At 39.8% G+C, this 19,857-nt stretch overlaps 1 protein-coding gene across 10 annotated transcripts in view; it reads right to left on the bottom strand.

Moving 5' to 3' along the window:
- SYNE2 (spectrin repeat containing nuclear envelope protein 2) overlaps positions 1-19,857 on the bottom strand; it is a 341,983-nt gene that overhangs the window by 309,954 nt on the left and 12,172 nt on the right. The window contains exon 1 of one of the 10 annotated variants that reach the window (XM_082616963.1): positions 16,236-16,330. The exons of the other annotated variants lie outside the window; for them this stretch is intronic. The gene's annotated coding sequence lies outside the window, so the exon portion shown is untranslated. Of the gene's footprint in view, positions 1-16,235; positions 16,331-19,857 lie in introns of those variants that run through there. 10 annotated transcript variants of the gene reach the window in all.

The raw sequence follows: 19,857 nt of genomic DNA, 5'->3' as shown, positions 1-19,857 counted from the left end.
TTTGCTGTACACCTGGAACTAACACAACATTGTAAATCAACTATACTCCAATATAAAGTAAAAGTTAAGAAAGTAAAAAATAAAAAGAATGTGGTTATAATTACAAGAAAAAGAAGAAATGGATTCAAGTATTTTTAGGGGGTGAAAGAAACCTTTGAAATCTAAATTATGTATACTGGATAAAAAGTCAAACTATAGTTCAAATTTATTTTCTACAAAATGGAATACACAATTCATTTACTTTTACGAGGGTTTTTTGGTACTATAAATGTGTGTATTAAAGTAACTTTTTAATGTTACAGAAAACTAAAAAATGATAAAAATCTATCCACAGCCCCACCATCCACCACTCCTACTAGTTTGGTGAACTTTTAGACTACTTTTATCTGTAACATAGGTTTCTTAATTTTGTTTTTATAGTGTTGTAATTATACCACAATATTTTTCTTGATTCTGCTAAATATTAAGCATCAGTATTTCCATGCTATTAGTCTCCATAAACATCATTTTAATGCCTACATTGTATTTTTTAAATAAATTTATTTATTTATTTTTGGCTGTGTTGGGTCTTTGTTGCTGTGCGCGGCTTTCTCTAGTTGCAGTGAGCGGGGGCTACTCTTTGCAGCGCGCAGGCTCCTCACTGCGGTGGCTTCTCATTGCGGAGCATGGGCTCTAGGAACAAGGGTTTCAGTAGTTGTGGCACGCAGGCTCAGTAGTTGTGGCACACAGGCTTAGTTGCTCCACGGTACATGGGTTCTTCCCGGACCAGGACCCGAACCCATGTCCCCTGCACTGGCAGGTGGATTCTTAACCACTGCACCATCAGGGAAGTCCCACCTACACTGTATTTTGATGGTACATAAAAATTTGAATCAGAAAAGAACAGCAAGGATTAATCTCCTAAAACTTCTCAAGACCAGGGGGAAAAAATGTTCTCTTATTGTTTAGCCTTCATTCATTTATTGTTAGCCAGTAGTTTACCCAGAACATATTAATGTACAGCTTGTATGCCTCAGGCACTATGCTGGGTGGTTAGCAAGATAATCAATCCTCGGAAAAATGATCTCCAAGACAAGAGGGATACATAATCCCTCACCTTATTTGATTCCTGGCCATTGTTACCACTGTGCTTCAGCTCTGTTCTATGCAGATTAAATCAAATAATTAAGTGAGTTATACTATGAGACTAATTTCCAGGAGGACAGGAATGGTGAATGGGCCACAATAACAAGGACCCAGGCTCACCCGAGCTAGAACAGAAGCAAGTCTGACCTCAAGATCCCTGCCCATGGTGAGAGAAGGACCAACACACATGAGCGCTGGATGGCTATCAAGTAAAGGACAATGCTTCCCATGTAGGCTTGGAATACCCTAGATGCACTAAGACTAATCTGGGAAGCTGAACGGTCTTTGAGGAGGCAATGCCACGTCGCAGAATTATTCCTAGACTAGTGGTTTACAGACCTGAGTTCTGGTTCTCATTCTGGCCCAAGCACAGAGAATGCTTTTAACATATCTGAACCATAATTTTCCCCATCCATAACATAAGGGTGGATCTAGACATTCTCTAAGAGCCCTTCCAGCTAAATAAATCTGTGATTTTATGAGGCTATAAAAAGCAGGACTCACAGTCCACAGAAGTACCAAACCCAGCCATCTTACCACTTTTAAAGCATTATTTCAAACAACAAGAATGAAGAAAACTCAGTTCCTTGCTGCTCTAGAAGTTACATACCTTCCAGTTCAATTACTGAGCTATTTTGAGTTGTGATCAATCCTCAGCCTGGCTGGCAATGCCGACAAGGCCAGAGCTGGGGTTTGAGCCTCTGAATCATCCAGGAGGACAATCTACTGTGTTCTCGAATGTGGCCACAAGATGAACACCTTCCCCATGGACCCACAGAGTGGGTGTGATGGATACAAATCTGCTTTTCTAATGCAAATGTTCAAAGTATCACCTTAATGACTGAAGGTCACACTCTCATTACACGACATTCTCTGACAGTATGGAAACTAGAGAATAAATTCTCTTTATTATTGAAAAATTATTTTCAATTTTTCTCAAAATGATTATTATTTCCATGTTATTAGGGTTAACTTTATAAATTCTTTAATAATTAGAGAATAATCCACGCCATTTAAAAAACACAAAATTAATAAGACTACTACCCTGATAAGTATAAAATAGTCTGTCAAACAATTTAGATACATATTTACACAATATAAAATTGACACAAATACATCCAGTAAGTAAACAAACTTTGCACTTAATAATTGCCTTTGCGCCTAATAATCACACAATGTACTCTTAAACTCACCCCTATTCTACCTACCTCTTGAAATCAAAGTCTATCACTTGAAAAGAAAAAAAGGAACAAAATGTTATATAATAAACAAGTGGGCAACAGAGCATGCATTCTACCCTGCTTTACAGGAATTACAGTCAGTTAGTCTTATCAAAAAAATCATTACTCGGGCTTCCCCGGTGGCGCAGTGGTTGAGAGTCCGCCTGCTGATGCAGGGGGCGCGGGTTCGTGCCCCGGTCCGGGAGGATCCCACGTGCCGCGGAGCGGCTGGGCCTGTGGGCTATGGCCGCTGGGCCTGCGCGTCCAGAGCCTGTGCTCCGCAATGGGAGAGGCCACAGCAGTGAGAGGCCCGCGTACCGCAAAAAAAAAAAAAAAAAAATCATTACTCATCTGAAGATCATAAAGCCAAAAAGAAAAAAAAAAGTACCACATGGACACAGGGCGGGAAGGGAAGGGTGGGACGAATTGGGAGATTAGGATTGACATATATACACTACCATCCGTAAAATATATAGCTAGTGGGAACATGCTATAAAGCACAGGAAGCTCAGCTCGGTGCTCTGTGATAACCTAGATGGGTGGGATGGGGTGGGGGGTGGGGGTGGGAGGGAGGTCCAAGAGGCAGGGGAAATATGTATACATATAACTGATTCACTTCTCTGTACAGCAGAAACTAACACAACATTGTAAAGCAATTTTACTGCAATTAAAAAAATAAAATAAAATAAAAAATAAAATTAAAAAAAAGTACCATCAGCTCTCAATGACCCAAGCACACATATTTCTTATGTTGCATTAGTCAGAGTCCCCTTCCTCAACCAAGGACATTAAACAGAGGTGATAAGTTTGTGTGTCTGCCCGTATGTACACCTTTGCAGGTAGTGAGTCCACCCAACAGTACATTCGGAATCTTTTTCGAGACAGAGCCAGTGCGGGTGTTAAAGCTACTTTCACCCTGTGAAATGGCATCATTATCTGTCCGTGCTAGTACACATGCGGTGGTAAGGCTCAGTCACTAGAAAGTAGCAAGATCCCATGTTGATGGCGGGGAGGGGAGGTGGGTGGCCAAGTACAATTAAGAAAATAGCAACCATTCAACTTGCTTATTCTCGGAACATCTTCCCTCAGCTTCAATTAAGTGTTCAGTAAATGCAAGCTGAATATCTTGAATGAACACACAGCCAACTGCACACTGAACACATAGCTAATGGCGCTACCTCCACGACTCACAGCTCAACATAGTCAGAGTAGAACAGGTGACTTCCCTTCTGGCCATGAAGGAGTTACAGCATCCACAGTCAACCTTCTTCTAGGAAAAAAAATTATTTTTAATAGGAAGCATTTTAAGAGTACAACAGGCAGTGCGGGAGGGTCATCCTTCTGAGAGGGAAACAAGCGAGGTGAGCCCCAGGATTGTCTGTGCTTGCCACCTGGAGACAACGTGCAGACCTCAGCGCTTCGAGGGGAACGCCAGATAGAACAGGGCAACCTCGCAGAGATCAGAATTCACAAAGGCTGAGATGGCCAAAGCAGAGAAGGAAGCAGGGCTGGGCAGAGGATGAGAGCTGTAGTGAGCTGCAAAGCAGGCTCCAGAACAGCCTCTCCCAACCCCACAGTGGGCTCAGGAGGCGAAATGGCCCTTCAGAGCTGTCCTGAGTTGGTGTAGATGGTCCTCACACTTCCACTTCATCAGTCACTAGAGGTGGGGCCCCTGCATCCCCCCCTGCCCCTGTGAAGGGGCGTAACACCGGGAGAGGTGGCTTGCTGCCACTGGAGCAATCCCGGAAAGGCTGTCAGCACTCCCAGAGGCTGGGAGACCTAGGCTGAGCTCTTAAGATCATCAGTCTAGTGATCTTACTTCCCTGCTTAAAACCCTTCAGAGGCTCCTCATCAACTGCACAGCATTCCAGGCTCTTCAAGATCTGGCACCTTCCTCCTTCTCTATCCCCATCTCCTGACCCAGGCTACAAATATGGCAAATGAATCCAAGCTCTCTTTAATGTCCCATGTTGTCTCTCACTTTTCTGTCTTTGCATATGGTGCTTCTCCTACCCAAGCTCCAGGGGAATGAGAAGGTCTGCCTTTGTGCTCCCTATACACCTCATACCTCAAACTCAGCACAAATACTCCAACTGTCAGGTCCCTGTGTCTGAGACCCCATCTGATCCGTGAGCTTCTGGAGAGTACCACCTCCTTCTTTGTAGCCACAGCACCAAACACCAAGTCTGATGCAAAGTAGGACACTAAACAAATGTGCAAGGAGTCAATGGAGGGATGGATGGATAGAACCATTAAGCATCCTCACCAGGTACCTCCTACTGAAACTGTGCTGAGAGTCGCTTCTCCCTTCTCCCCACAAGGCTGCTGTACCCCCATGTTCTCTAATGTTAGAAATTTTACCTGCACTGTGGTCTATGACAGGGCCTATTTTCTCCTTTTTAATTTATCCTCAATATTCCATCTTGTCTGATATGGTCTAGGAGTGGGAAGATGCTCACACACTTATCTTCTGGCCCCAACAACCCAGCCATGGCCCTTCTCTAAACTTTGAGCTTCATGGCTGTTTTTTTTTTTTTTTAAACATCTTTATTGGAGTATAATTGCTTTACAATGGTGTGTTAGTTTCTGCTTTATAACAAAGTGAATCAGTTATACATATACATATGTTCTTATATATCTTCCCTCTTGCATCTCCCTCCCTCCCACCATCCCTATCCCACACATCTAGGTGGTCACAAAACACCAAGCTGATCTCCCTGTGCTATGCGGCTGCTTCCCACTAGCTATCTATTTTACGTTTGGTAGTGTATATATGTCCATGCCACTCTCTCACTTCGTCCCAGCTTACCCTTCCCCTTCCCCGTATCCTCAAGTCCATTCTCTAGTAGGTCTTTATTCCCATCTGCCCCTAGGTTCTTCTGACCATTCTTTTTTTCTTTTTTTTTTTTAGGTTCCATATATATGTGTTAGCATGCAGTATTTGTTTTTCTCCTTCTGACTTACTTCACTCTGTATGACAGGCTTTAGGTTTTACAGCTGTTTTTCATCTCCTGGACCAGGGGACCCACCCCTCATCCACTAGGTCATCCACCACCACCCAATGCCCCTTCACAAAATTCTCTTCCTAATGCCACAATACACTTTTTCCCTTCAAAACAATTCACTAGCTTCTGCATTTTAAGCAACAAAAACAGTGCTACATTTATATTTCATCACAGAAAACATCAGGCTCTGGTCTAGGACAACTTTTCCCAAATTCAAAATATTCAATACCTCTGTAGGGAAGGGATATTTATCATCTAATATAAATTCCTTTTTTCTTTTTTTGTTGCATGTTCAACCTTTATTAACTGTCACTTCTTTATATCTAGAGTACAATGAAGCTTGCACTTATAATAATATAAAAGGACTCTGAAGCTTTGCAATGTCCTAAAAGATTACGAACCTCAAAGAAAATTTCAGTTGTAGTCAAGATGTTTATAATGTTAATAGTCTAAGTCTCTGAAAATGAGCAATCTAAGTATGTTGGGTCCAGATATGGCAGAAAACAGATAAAGTAGAAGATACAGATCTATATCCAAGAAGACCCACTCTAGACAAATTCTATTAGTGCAAGTTTCAACTATGTTGATAAGTGCTATATATATATCCTAGAACAGCAGCAAACTATAGCTAATGCCTGACACACCTAAAGCTAAAAGGTTCCAACAATGAAAACATGCCTTTCCCATCTCAGTCCCCAGAAGGTACAAGTGAAAAATAAAACAAACACAATCGATTTAAGGAACAAATAAGAATATAAATACATACAAAAGCTAAGTAACCAGCCCTTGAATAATTTAAAGCTGATTATAATCTCTCCTATATCATACCTGCTCAAATATATTCTGCCCTTTTCCGTGTTTACTGAAACTGAATTTGGTTATACATAGATTATTATTATAAAATATAATAAAGTCTCCACAAAAAGCAAGCCTCATTCCAAATATCAAAGGCTAAAAACCACTCACAAAGATTCACATACAAATGAAACTCATGGAATGCAGATAATTCCTGAGGCTTGACTCATAAGACTAAACATGGTTGAAAGGACAAGTTCACAAGGAATATCTACCCATAGTCACTACAAAGTGTGCCTGTCCAAAACCACATTTACTCACTGCATTCGATTCAGCTTAAAAAAAAAATAGAAGGCTATATAAAAGAAATTATAATGAATGGGGATTGTGTTAAAAAATAACAACTGTTTCTTCTTTCTAAGCTTTCTTCTGTAATAAAGGTTAGAGTGAAGAAGCACATGCTTGATCTTAAATTTTCAAATATAAAAGAATAAAAGAGAACTGAAGCATATTAACCAATAAATGACACCTAGTTCATGATAAAATAGAGTGCTTACTATGCATTAAGCATTTTACATAATACACTAAGTATTTATACATATTTCATTTAAGCACCGTAAAATATCTCTGACAGGAACACTAGAAATATTACCAATACTGGGGGAATGAAGTGCCTTATCCAAGTGGCTCAGCCAATGAACTGAGTCTCAGAGCCATATCTGTCTCACTCTTGAGTCCACATTCTCAACCTCTGTTTCATATAATCCCAAATTATGACAGTCAGGGGAAGAAAACTTTTCAAGTAATTATATAATTCACTCTTTTAGTAACATCAACATTTGTTTTTAATCAATAGCGATGGAAATTCCTTGACCCACTAAATATAATATCTGGAGGATGATTTAAGTTTTCTTTGGTGACTTAAAATCATCATTATTGGGCTTCCCTGGTGGCACAGTGGTTGAGAGTCCACCTGCCGATGCAGGGGACACGGGTTCATGCCCCGGTCCAGGAAGATCCCACATGCCTCAGAGCGGCTGGCCCCGTGAGCCACAGCCGCTGAACCTGTGCGTCCGGAGCCTGTGCTCCGCAACGGGAGAGGCCGCAACAGTGAGAGGCCCGCGTACCGAAAAAAAAAAAAAATCATCATTATTAATTACTGTACTTGGCTCTAATTACAACCACGTATGGCACTTTATCTAGCTCCTCACGAAATTCATCCTAAGGAGTACATTATTCAAGATGACATTTTTCAGGATGCAAAAAGAACTACCTCTTCTCACGCTGGCTCTGCCGCGTACTCTTGCCATGACCACAAGCAGTCACCTGATGCTCTCTGAGCTTCCATGTCCTCTGCTGTAACATAGGGGCCCAGGGCCCTGCCTACCTCACAGAGTTTGCTAGAAGGCTCAAATGAAATAATTAATATAAACATGATCAAGAAACTATAAACTGAAGCAGGACTGTAGGCTTTATTATCTCCCTTCAGTGAAATGCTTGGATTTTAAACTCTTCCTCTCAGATACAACTTTAAAAAGCAATGAAATTCATATATGGCTAACAGTTTCCACAGTTCGACAGTAGTTTGTCTGGCTAGCCACTCAGAAGTACATTACAGCTTCCAATGATGAACATCAGCAATTGTGCTTTTGTTCTAATGGCTTCTGCAAGCCCACAGCACTAAGGCTTAAGAAGCTTGTGTTACCTCGAGTGGTGTGAATACGTAGTATCTTAACCACTGGACATGTGCACAAAATGCAGCAACAGGCTCCCTGATGTGGTAGATTAATTCAGACTTTGAGAGAGTAATTAATTCCGACTTTTTGCATTTCTTTAAAGAAATTAATCTGTGTTATATCTCCGACGCAAAGAATCAAATTATTCGTCTATAGCAACATCCCACAAAGTAACTGAAGACAAGAAACAGCCATGTGAACAGCTTCATAGGTAATTAGAAGATGTAAAAAGTTTCCTCTAAAAAACAAACCAAGTTCTGACACATATGAACAGATAATTCACCTAAGAGGAAAATACTAAACAAACATATGTAAAAATGTTCACCTTCCCTGGTAGACAAAGAAGTTGATATACTCTACACTATATACACAGTAACAATTTGGGAAATTAATATGGTGGTATGTAGCTTGAAACATAAAAATGCTCAATAGTCCCACTCCTGGGACTTTATCCCAAGAAGCAATTAATTAGACATATATAGATAAGTAGACATATACATTCTCAATTAACATCGGAATGCTTTGCAAAATCTGATACATCGACCTGGAAAAAAAAAGTTTTTAATCAAAACAAAACCAATCATTTAAAAGTCTATGGAAAATACTAAACAAGAAAATACTAAGTAAGATAAACAGAATATAATGTTTATGTTCGATAGGAATGTCAATATATAAATACATATTCATGTGGACAAAGACTAAAAAGGTAAAGTGCAAAAATGAAAACTGCTCTTAGTGATGTAACTTATGGAATTCTCATTCAAAACATTTAAGCATTATTGCTACCTCATCTTCTAAATGAAAAATATGTAACTCATGCCATTTCTTGAAAAACCACTTAAAATCAACTTCTGCCAAAACACTTCCACCAACTGAAATAAAATACCTAAAATTTAGAAGGTTATTATCTATAAAATAAGAAATAAGCAGAAAAGAAAATATTCCCTTAAGAATGTGATTTGTGGTTAATAAGAATAATAATAGTAAACCTACGTCTTCCCAGTGCCCCTACGATGTTTATCACTGGTTGGTACTACAAACCTAAGAATCCCCACAATAACCTTTACCAGTTTGTTGAAGTCCGCTGCAGTGCTTTTCCAGACTAACTGAAGAACTTTATCTTGTGGTATTTGTAAAATATGTTATCTGTGGCGTACTGAAGGGAAAACACAAATATTTTTGTCTACTCTTGCCTATTTATCTGAACACATTTAAATCTCCTCCTTTGTCTCAGTCCTTGTTAGATGAACTTTGGAAGCCCCTTGGTTTCTCTGCGGAGTTACATATTATCACTCTCTCTTTTCTCTCTGCACACAATTAACAGCCTATGTCGGGCCTCCCTGGTGGCGCAGTGGTTGAGAGTCCGCCTGCCGATGCAGGGGATACGGGTTCGTGCCCCGGTCCGGGAGGATCCCATATGCCGCGGAGCGGCTGGGCCCGTGAGCCATGGCCGCTGAGCCTGCGCATCCGGAGCCTGTGCTCCGCAACGGGAGAGGCCACAACAGTGAGAGGCCCGCATACCGCAAAAAAAAAAAAAAAAAAAAAAAACAGCCTATGTCAAATTGGCTTCTCCACCTTCCCAGCTTCCTTTCTAGGATACACTAACTCCCTGGGGAGCCTTTCTTGGAAGAAATGAAAGCCAACAGACTATTTATGGCAACTGTCAGAATTCAGGGGATGAAGACCCTTTGTGGGCTCTGCCGGATCTCCCCACAGATTTGTGGCCTGGATCTCTGGGGTCTGCCTGTCTCCTTCCTCTGCCCACAGTCAGCATTCCCCGGGGCTGACTCCAGCAGGTGGCCTCTCAACTAGAGGAGTTCATTTTTAGACATGTTGGGTTTCCTTTCTCTGCCTGATGGGGAAAACATATTTGCAACAAGAAAATGATTTTAAAATTAACCTTCTGATAAAACTTGCATGAAGGGAGGCTTCTCAGTATCTTTTATTATTGAGACAAATTAACCCTACCTCAGTTTTTCCCATTATTGTCTTCTTAGTTCATGAGGATTGCAATACGACTCTTTAAATTCCTTAGCATCTTTCAGGTACAGAACAGACTCCTCCTATGTACATTCCTTCCCTTGATAGACAGTAAGATCATTCTTTTCCCAATTTTATTATTCCTATATAAGCAAAGACCCAAAGGTTGTCTTGGAAGGCTCTCAAACACTCCAGCCTGAAGTCAGGGACTTCATTTCTTCCTGGATGTAACAGAATCTTCCATGCCCTGGGACCCTTAGCTATAGAGAAAAGGCGATTTTTTTCCCCCCTTAGGTTTGTTATCCCAAAATGCAAGGGTTCAGTTACAATCTGCATATTATCATCTTCACATCCATGAATTCGTTCTGTCCCTAATGTAAAAGAAGAAGATTCCTCAAGGATCTGGGTTCTTTCATATGGTTAAAAGAACCAACAACATGTACAGAGAGCATGAAGCAAACCGCATTATTTAATGGATTGGGTTAGATATTTAGGGTTATGCCTAAATTTTGATTGCTGCTTTTAAAAAAAAAGCTTCAGCAGCAGAAAATGAAATGCCTGAAATCTAGGAAGAATGGATGTCAGCAAATCCTTATCTTGATTCCTGTGTGGCCCCAAATATAAGCTATATATTAACCAACTTGTCTAGACAACCAACCAATCCCCACAACCTCACCGCCCTCCACCCCAAGGTAAGGGTGTATACTGTCCCCACAGCAGGCCTGTTACTGGGGTTTTAGGCCCAATCTGGTGATGTGGATGTATCAGGATCTAGACATGCCAGCCCCGCAGGGCACAGAGTCACATTCAAGCTCCCACATGTGCCATTTCACATTCACCCACCCACTCACCACCTATGTGGTGCCAATTCAAATGGTCCAGCCTGTAAAATGCAGAAAGCCACACCTTGAGACAGACAGCCACAAGTGGCATGGTCAAGGAAACACAAGAAAAAAGAGGTAAACTCAAAATAATAAAGCAAATGAATATATACACAGAAAAACATAGACACATTCATTCTGAAATATAAAATGTGCCTCTTTGATCTCAAACATTTAAAAACACCATGATCAGGGCTTCCCTGGTGGCACAGTGGTTGAGAGTCCACCTGCCGATGCAGGGGACACGGGTTCGTGCCCCGGTCTGGGAAGACACTACATGCCGCGGAGCGGCTAGGCCCGTGAGCCATGGCCGCTGAGCCTGCATGTCCGGGGCCTGTGCTCCGCAACGGGAGAGGCCACAACAGTGAGAGGCCCGCGTACCGCAAAAAAAAAAAAAAAAAAAAAAACCATGATCAGCTAGAAAATGAGAGCCATGACACTTTACACCAGTGTAGGTCTTCCAAAGCATTCTGCAATTCTATTCCAGTCACAATATTAAAACATGGAGGTGGTTCTTCTTTCTATTTCCATGGTTTCCTTAACCTCTATTAAGGCAAAATATGAATGTAGGTAACCAAGTCAACTGCCATGCAGCAGGAAAAATGGAAACTCTCAGAAACCTCCTGTTTGCACAAATCGTTCCCCGAAACCTTCCTGCCAAACTTTTGACCTATTGTTTCTAAACTTACCAGTCGTTGGCAATGAGTGGTAATAAACTTAAAAAGTGAAGTTTTGGTCATGAATCATAGTTCCTATTTTGACTAACATTCTAAGTTATATACTTCCCACTTTTTTCTTCAAGTTGCATGGGCCTGCTATTTTTAAATATGAAAACAGCCATAATGTGCCTTTTTTCTCTCCCTGAGGGCTTCCCATAATGTATTTATAGGACTGGAAGTTTTCCAAACCCAAACATAATTTACTGTGTCATTTTCAATGACTGACAATTTTGGTTTTGTTTTTCTCTTATCCTAAGGGAGAATCAATTGTCCAACAAACTGATGTATCCTTCATCCTTTTATCCTTAGAGACCAATGGTCAAAATTGACTTTGGTCTCAATTGATCTATTTCTGGCTCTGAGTGGATGTTAATCCTCAAAAACAGGTTTGTTGGACTAAGTAACAAACTGGGCATCCAAGGGCAGTGGTTCTGACTCCTTCTGTCCTTCTACTTACTCACTGGGAGGCCTTGAACAAGTCGCTGTATTATCTTAGTTTCTCTGAACATAAGATGATTACCAAAGCAGTCAAAAGGAACAACTAGAGAGAAGCCCACACGCTGCAACAAAAGATCCCGCATGCCGCAACTACGACCCAATGCAGCCAAAAATAAATAAATAAATAAATAAATAAATAAATGATTTTTTTTTTAAAGCGGGGATGGGGGTGGGTGGGTGCTGCTGGAACCACCCCAGAGATTTGAATGCGGTCAGGCCTTGATCTATTTCAAGTCCTTAGGAGCTCAGGGTCTACCCAAGAGGTATCCACACTGGGAGAATTTGGAGGTAGAGGCCCCCATGTGTGAATCACCTTATGAAGTCCCACCGGAGAGAAGGAAGAAAGAGTACTCAAAAACTGAGACACTTTAGCTTTCTAAGGTCAATCTATAGCAAATTCCTGTGATCAGCTCAGGAAAAAGGTAGGACCCTCAGGTCCATCACAGTCAAAACCAGAATCACTGGGACAACCCCAGTCCACAGACCTCCCTAGAGCACAGCAAAGTTAAACAGAGGGATCTTCTAAGATACACCCCTTGCAACAGGCACTTTGGCCAGAGATCCTCTTCCGTCCTGAGGTTTCTGGCATGGTCTGGGGACTTCGGGACCCTGGAGAGGGCATCGGCCAGCTCTTCCACCTCAGCGGCCAAGCATCACCATGGTGACACACTGTGAGTCCTAGTCCCTCAAATACACCTGCCTAAAGATTCATGCCAAAAAATAGGAAAAAAAAAAAGTACTGTAAATATTTACATTTTGAAAGTTTTATTTATTTTTTAAGATGTGAAATTCAGACACAGAAAACAAACTTATGGTTACCAAAAGGGAAGGTGGGGAGGGATAAATTAGGAGGTTGGGATTAACATCTACACACTACTATGTATAAAACAGATAACCAACAAGGACTTACTGTATAGCACAGGGAACTATATTCAACATTTTATAATAACCTATAAGGGAAAAGAATATATATCTGAATCACTGTGCTGTACACCTGAAACTAACACGACACTGTAAATCAACTATACTTCAATTTAAAAAAAAAAAAAAAAAAGTGAGGTTTTTTTTTTCCCTCCACGTTCTGGGAACTATTAATGAGTATTTCTTAACTCACCCAATGCTTTTTTCTATTCTGTTAGTCTAAATCAATCAAAGGACTTTCACTTCACCAGTCCCATTGTGCAACATCCCATCAAGGTCTGTGATTCCAAAAAAGCAGGCGACAGCTTGAGTGAACCGGTCCAGTAACACCAGTGCACCTCCTCCACCCCAAGCTCGACTTCCCCTTAGAAGAAGGAAGTGATAGGGTTGGAAGACAGCCCTAAAATGTTGTCATTGTTATTGTGAACCTTTAAATAGACCTTTGAATCTGTAAAGGATTTGGGGTTCTGCTCACAAAGATCCTGTGGGAAAGTCAGTGCTGCTAGCCCCATCTTCCACTTTTTTCTACATCACATGCTACATTATTACTAGAAACTAGGACTCATAAAGTAAAAACTACCCCCAAAAAATGAAATCAGGATTATTTAAAAATCAAAGACTGAAAGGGTTCTCTTTACTCATGTGATGATGAAGTTAAAATTAATTAGGATGACACCATCGCTGAGAACTCTGCTTGTCTGCTAGTTTTAACTGCATGTCCTCTGCACAACAAAATTTCTTTAAACACCTTTCCCCTTTGACGTTTTTTAATCTTCTACATCATTAAATGAATTTTATATGGCAAAACATGCAAAGAAAAGGAGAATTTCAGAACACCTGTGGTAATATTAATTTCGACTAAAAATACAGAAAGCTAAAAGAAAAATGCAGCTTGTTTTCAAAATGTTTCATATATTGCTAATTTTTTCAGCAAGATTTTTGTTTTCGCTTTGGGATTACACACTTAAAGTCCATAGTTTTGTCTCTTTATGCCTCTAAAAATAAAAATGTTTCTTTTGAACAGCACTCTTAAAGTTCTGGCTGTTCCCAGGAGAGACTAGTTAATCAGCAATTTTTAAGAGAAGGGAGCTCAGGCAGGTTACAGAAATTCTTCCCGGGAGCCCTTGGCCTATCCTCCATCCATAATATCCAGCAAATTACAGTACTTTGTTAGCTCCCAACAACAAAAGAGACCTACAGAGCCAGGAGGGTGGGAGTGAGGCAGTGGAGAGGGGGAGGGCAGGGGCGGGGTTGCTGGGGGATTGGTGGGGGAGGGGGAGGCGGAAGCGCTGCTCCAGGAAAAGGCAACCTCCAGTACTAAAAGTATTTTTAAATGTTTTTGTCCTTTTGTACAACAAAAAGAAGGTTAAAAAAATTTAAATGAACAAAACATTGGATGCTCTGAAGGATGGTTATCTAACAAACGCAGTAATTTGTAAGTAGAAAGAAACAAGGAAGAGAGGGAAGGAAGCAAAGAAGCCAGGAAAGCAAAACCAATAGGAAGATTACACTTCAAGCCTGAGAAAGGTTTAACTGTCCTAATCCTGGTGTTTAAGATCCTTGAAAACAATAACCTTCTAGAAAGCAGATACAAGTACCCAACAAAAGAACAAACAGCCTAACATGTACCTCTGTCAAGTTGCTGCGCACTGGGGATAAAAAAGGGGAGGGAACCAAAATTATGAACCACCCAGATAGTTCATTTTTTTAAATTTTTATTTAATTTTTATTTTATATTGGAGTGGAGTTGAGTAACAATGTTGTGTTAGTTTCAGGTGTACAGCAAAGTGATTCAGTTATACATATACGTGTATCTATTCTTTTTCAAATTCTTTTCCCATTTAAGTTACTACAGAGTATTAAGCAGAGTTCCCTGTGCTATACTTGTTGGTTATCTAACAACCCACAGAGTTTAAATAGTGAAAGTTCCTGGAAGAACTTCCTGAGCAATGGCTTCAGTCCTTCCATTCACTTTATAGTTTCCTTTATATGCTGTGGCCCATTTGGGGTTCACTAAGGAGGCAAGGGCACCACCCATTTTCCTGCTTTTGATTTAATAAAGAAAAAAAGAACTTTATAATTTCCCATAAAGGCTTTCCTCCCACACTTTAGAGTTACAATGAGGTCAATCCTTTCACCTACAGGACCATGTAAATATAGGGAAATTAAGTCCATCTTCACAATCAAGAATGTTAAGACTATGTCAAACCCATTCTAAATAATGGAACACATCTATGTCTACAGTCACAGGTGACATCACTGGTGTACTTGACGTGAACCTGACTCGGGGATACTGAAAGACCCTTTCCAAATGTGAACAGCTATGGAAAGACAAAGCTATGATAGGTTTTATGTGGCTTACATAAGTAGAGATGTTAATGAGTATTAAATACTAGTTTCCAAAAAAAATTCAAAAATAATATACTCACAAATCAATAAGAAAAAGACAAACAACCTAACAAGAAAATAAGCAAAACACCTGAACAGGTGAGAGGGCATTAAAAAAAAAAAAAACCCTAATTATCCAAAAATAAGTGAATAGATAAATAAGCTGTGACATATTCATACATTAGAATATTAAACACTGAAAATGAATAATGAGAGTTATACATGTCAGTATGAATGCATCTCACAAATATAAAGTTGAAGGAAAAAAGCAATTTGTAGAAGAATGCATACAGGATGGTACTAACTATGTACACTCTTAAAAATATTGCTTAGGGGGGGTCCATGATGGGTCTGATATTCGGCTAATATACCTTGGCATGGCTGGATCTGTTGCCAGCATCTATTATGAATGGCAGTACCCACACATTACCAGGTTGCTAAATACTTTGAAAATCACCATTAACATTCATATGCAACAAAACTGTAAAGAAATGCATTTGAATGATAAACACCAAATTCAGGACAGCTGCTACCTCTGTGGAAGAAGGGGTCACGACCATGTTAGGAACAATTTGTTTCTTAAGTATCATGCCAAAGCATGTAAGGACTTAAGGGCATGCTGATTTATGCCTTTTCATAGGTTTTAAATAATGCATAATACTTTACACATACACACACACACATATCTATGACAGCAGGAGCTTTGAGCCAGGAATCTGGAGGTAGCATTTTTACTCCTTGTTCTGCCAATTACCAACTGTACCTTGCCAACCCTGAATCTTGGTTTGTCATCTGTGAAATAAGAGGATTCAGGTATCATTCAGGTCTAAATTTCTGAATTAAATTCAACATGAAGGGTGTTGAACTCTCTGGACTCTAATAATGACCCATCACTTCTCTCACTGTAAGAGTGTACAAATCATACATGAGACAAGACTTATTGACTCACTATGGATAGCACACGCACATTTTAAAGTCATCCCGGGAATGGCCTTTAATTCCACCACACTCTCTCCTTCGTCATCCTTTGTGATGATGGCGGACCTTTGAGAGGTGGCTGGCTGTGTTTAGGAGAGCAGACCAAAGAATATCAGTAAAGGGGTGGGGACAGTTTAAATGACCCAAGATAAAACATACTTTGTATTTAGTTGTGCTTATAGGTTGTTTTATATAATCATGACACTCTTGAGGTGGAGAAACTGAGATCATTAACATTAGTGATTTATTCAAGGACATAAAACTGTCTGGGACAAACCCAGGATTTGAATTCATCATTGGTATCTTAGATAAGTTGAGTAAGATACTGCTCTTACTCAACTTACGATCTCTCCATTATTTCTCTCACACCCTCAAGACTCGTTTTAGAGAAGAGTTCCCCTCTATTCCCTACAATCCAACTTTGACTAGTTTACCAAGATTTGTACGGCACACAAAGCAAATAAGCTAGCAAATCCTTAGATCACTCAGTAGTAAATCACCGTAGATTTTAATATGTAGCTCACAGACTGTGGTACATAGAAGCTGGTTTAGAAAGTGCTATGACTTAAAAAGTAAATGAGGGCTTCCCTGGTGGCGCAGTGGTTGAGAGTCCGCCTGCCGATGCAGGGGACACGGGTTTGTGCCCCGGTCCGGGAAGATTCCACATGCCGCGGAGCGGCTGGGCCCGTGAGCCATGGCCGCTGAGCTTGCGCGTCCGGAGCCTGTGCTCCGCAACAGGAGAGGCCACAACGGTGAGAGGCCCGCGTACCGCCAAAAAAAACAAAAACAAAAAAACCAAGGGGAAAAAAAAAAAAAGTAAATGACATTTCTTCTAACTACTTTAGATTAGGGTTTTCATACCATAATTTTAAGGAAATTGTTCTAGAGAATTTTTTTTTAATTCAAATCTTCCCCAAATTAGAGCTCCTTTCAGTCCTTTTTGAGTTTCTGTTTCTCTTTAACTCTTTACTTCCAAGGAACCATCCATTACTGCATTGGTAAGTGGGGAGTTCTAACTAAATACTAGACACACAGTCTTACCTCACCTTGAAATCTTAGCATTCTGACTGGTTAGTGGGAAAGTAGATGAGAAAAAAACAGCTGAAAAATTAACTGTTGTGTGGTTTGGAAGCTGTTTTTTCTAGGGTGCCAGCCACTCTTCAACAGGTATTCATTTGTTTTAAAGATGTTGAATCAAGCAACTATGGAAATACAGGGTGTCTGAAAAAGGGATTTGAGCTCTGAAGTAGTAGAACCTCAAACTGTGAAATCATCCCTTCTCCCAGGCTTCCCTTGTGACTTGCTACAGTTTGCAAGCTAGTTTCCATTTCATTTCTAAACATGGCAGAAGTTTCTCACCTGAAGAGAAACAACCAGAATTATTTGTTTCTTAGTTTATCCTAAAGATACAGTTCCCAGTTCTGTGGGCACAACTTACAATCTGATAAGAGGTCACATCATCTCAGGGAAAGAACAGAATGTACTTCTGTGTATACAAAATTATCTTTGTTGTTACTTGTAACATGCACAGCGACTCCATTAGAAACTTGTCTGGCCTTAAAAAAAAAAATCCTATATCTGCCCACTTCTAAGGTTACTTTTTCTTCAGTATCTTCTAGGTCATTAAAATATTTAGAAGTTATATACCTCCCTGTGAAGAAAAACTTCCTAAAACATAAATAATCCTTCCGACCCCTTAACTCCAGTAACTCAGGTTACAAAACTCTTAAATTTTCTTTCCACGGAATTTCAGATTACAGTTTTGAGATTTCTAAGAAATATTTTTTCCTTCTCTCAAAGCCTTCCCCATGGAAAGATCTCTGACCCATCCCCAGCCCCCAAAACTCATATAATATAAAACATCCTCAAAAAGGAATACACCTAAGTAGTTCTCTCCCCATTGGTGAACAATTTGAACACTCTCAAGAAAATGTCTTATGCATTTTACAATATTTTCCTGAGTAGAACCAAGACTGGAACCCATGAAGAATCTTGAGAAGTAGGACCACAAAGACAAAAGAAAATCTCTGTGTGGTCCTCTGGTTGAAGCTCCTCCAACTTATTTAGTTAAGAAGCTGACTAAGAGGGGTACTGAGATCTCTATCTGCTTAAAAAGCATACCTCAATATTTGCACATTCCTTCTGACATCTACAGTGCAATAAAAGTGAAATATAGTGATGTCTCCTTTGTTATAGCTTGAGAGTAAGAAGCAGGTAAATTCTGCTTACATGGATGAACAAAATTATAGGTCCTCTATTTGATAATAATGATAAAACAGTAATAAGTATAGTTAATATTTATTTACTTTGTCATTTGTGCAGAATATTTTACATGCACCATCCCTTTAATCCTCACAAGACAGACACTATCTACCCCATTTAGGGAAACAGGGAAGTTGAGTAACTTCCCTGAGACCACACAGCAAGTTACTGGCAACTCCTGCTTGAACACAGTGTGCAGGCTCTGAACTCCATGTCCTTAAAGTTCCTAACAGGCAAGATATATTGAACTAACTTATTCCACGATTCTATAGAGAAATTTACCAGAACACATATTGTCTGAACATGTCAACATATGAAGTAATTAACAGATTAATATAGTTACTAAAATGGACCTATGTTAGTTTAAATTCACATTCTGTCCTTTCTTCTCTTTAAAATAAATAAATAATAAGATGAAACCTGTTTTTTGTCCACTGTTGCAGTTAACTGGCAAGCTTGTGTAATAAATTAACTAACAGAACTGGTTTAGCAACAGATGAGAAGCTCAAGGTCTCTAAATTCTAATCCTAGGTATGTCACTGATTTGAAAGGTGATCCAGCAGCATTTAACATAAGTTACATTTGATGTTTAGAGGGCTCTCAGAACACAGTCTAAAAGAAGAACCTGTATTTATGAAACTTCAGTAATAAACCCTAAAACCAATATCTGGGTGAAAAGGAAAAAGCTTAAAATCTAGCTGTTTTGCCCAATTACTGCCAAGGTTCCAAATGTTCGTAAACATTCAAATGGGATAAACATAGAATTGTCCACAGTGATTACCTCTAGGGACAGAGACAACAGAAATGGAAAGTGGAAATAATATGAGGACAGGCTTTTGCTTTTTAATATCTGTGTGTTGTATGTGTGTAGTTGGATTTTTGTAATTAAAAAAAAAAGATTTTAAGACATGCTCAAAGTCTTCCCAGACTTAATTTTCATTTGCATTCATGAGCTTGACCTCAGGATTACACATTTCGAAGGGGGAACATTAAGGAAAAGAGCACCATTCTCTCTTCCCTGCTCGTCCTCTCCAATCCAACTATAACAAGGCTCATTTTATAAAGTTAAAACCCACTCGTAGCCAAACTTTTCTATTTCATCAGAAGCAAGAGAAAAAATCTTGGAGTACTTCAACCTTCAAGTAGTTCTAAGAAGAAAGGAATATCAGAACTTGAGAAATAAGGTTCATTATGAAACTCCCTCAACATTCTTCAGGTAACAAATACTAACCACCCAATTAGAAGGCGATTCTATCCTTGTAAAGAAGATGTAATGAAAGCCTGAATGAAGAAATGATGAAAAGTGCCACAGAGGGCAGCCCACTGCCTTCAGTACCCACTCACTCATT

Source organism: Mesoplodon mirus (assembly GCF_964341445.2).
Source record: "Mesoplodon mirus genome assembly, chromosome: 4".
NCBI classification, from domain to species: Eukaryota; Metazoa; Chordata; class Mammalia; order Artiodactyla; family Ziphiidae; genus Mesoplodon; species Mesoplodon mirus.
The sequence above is the reverse complement of the archived record's forward strand: the minus strand, read 5'-3'. Positions and strand labels throughout refer to the sequence as shown.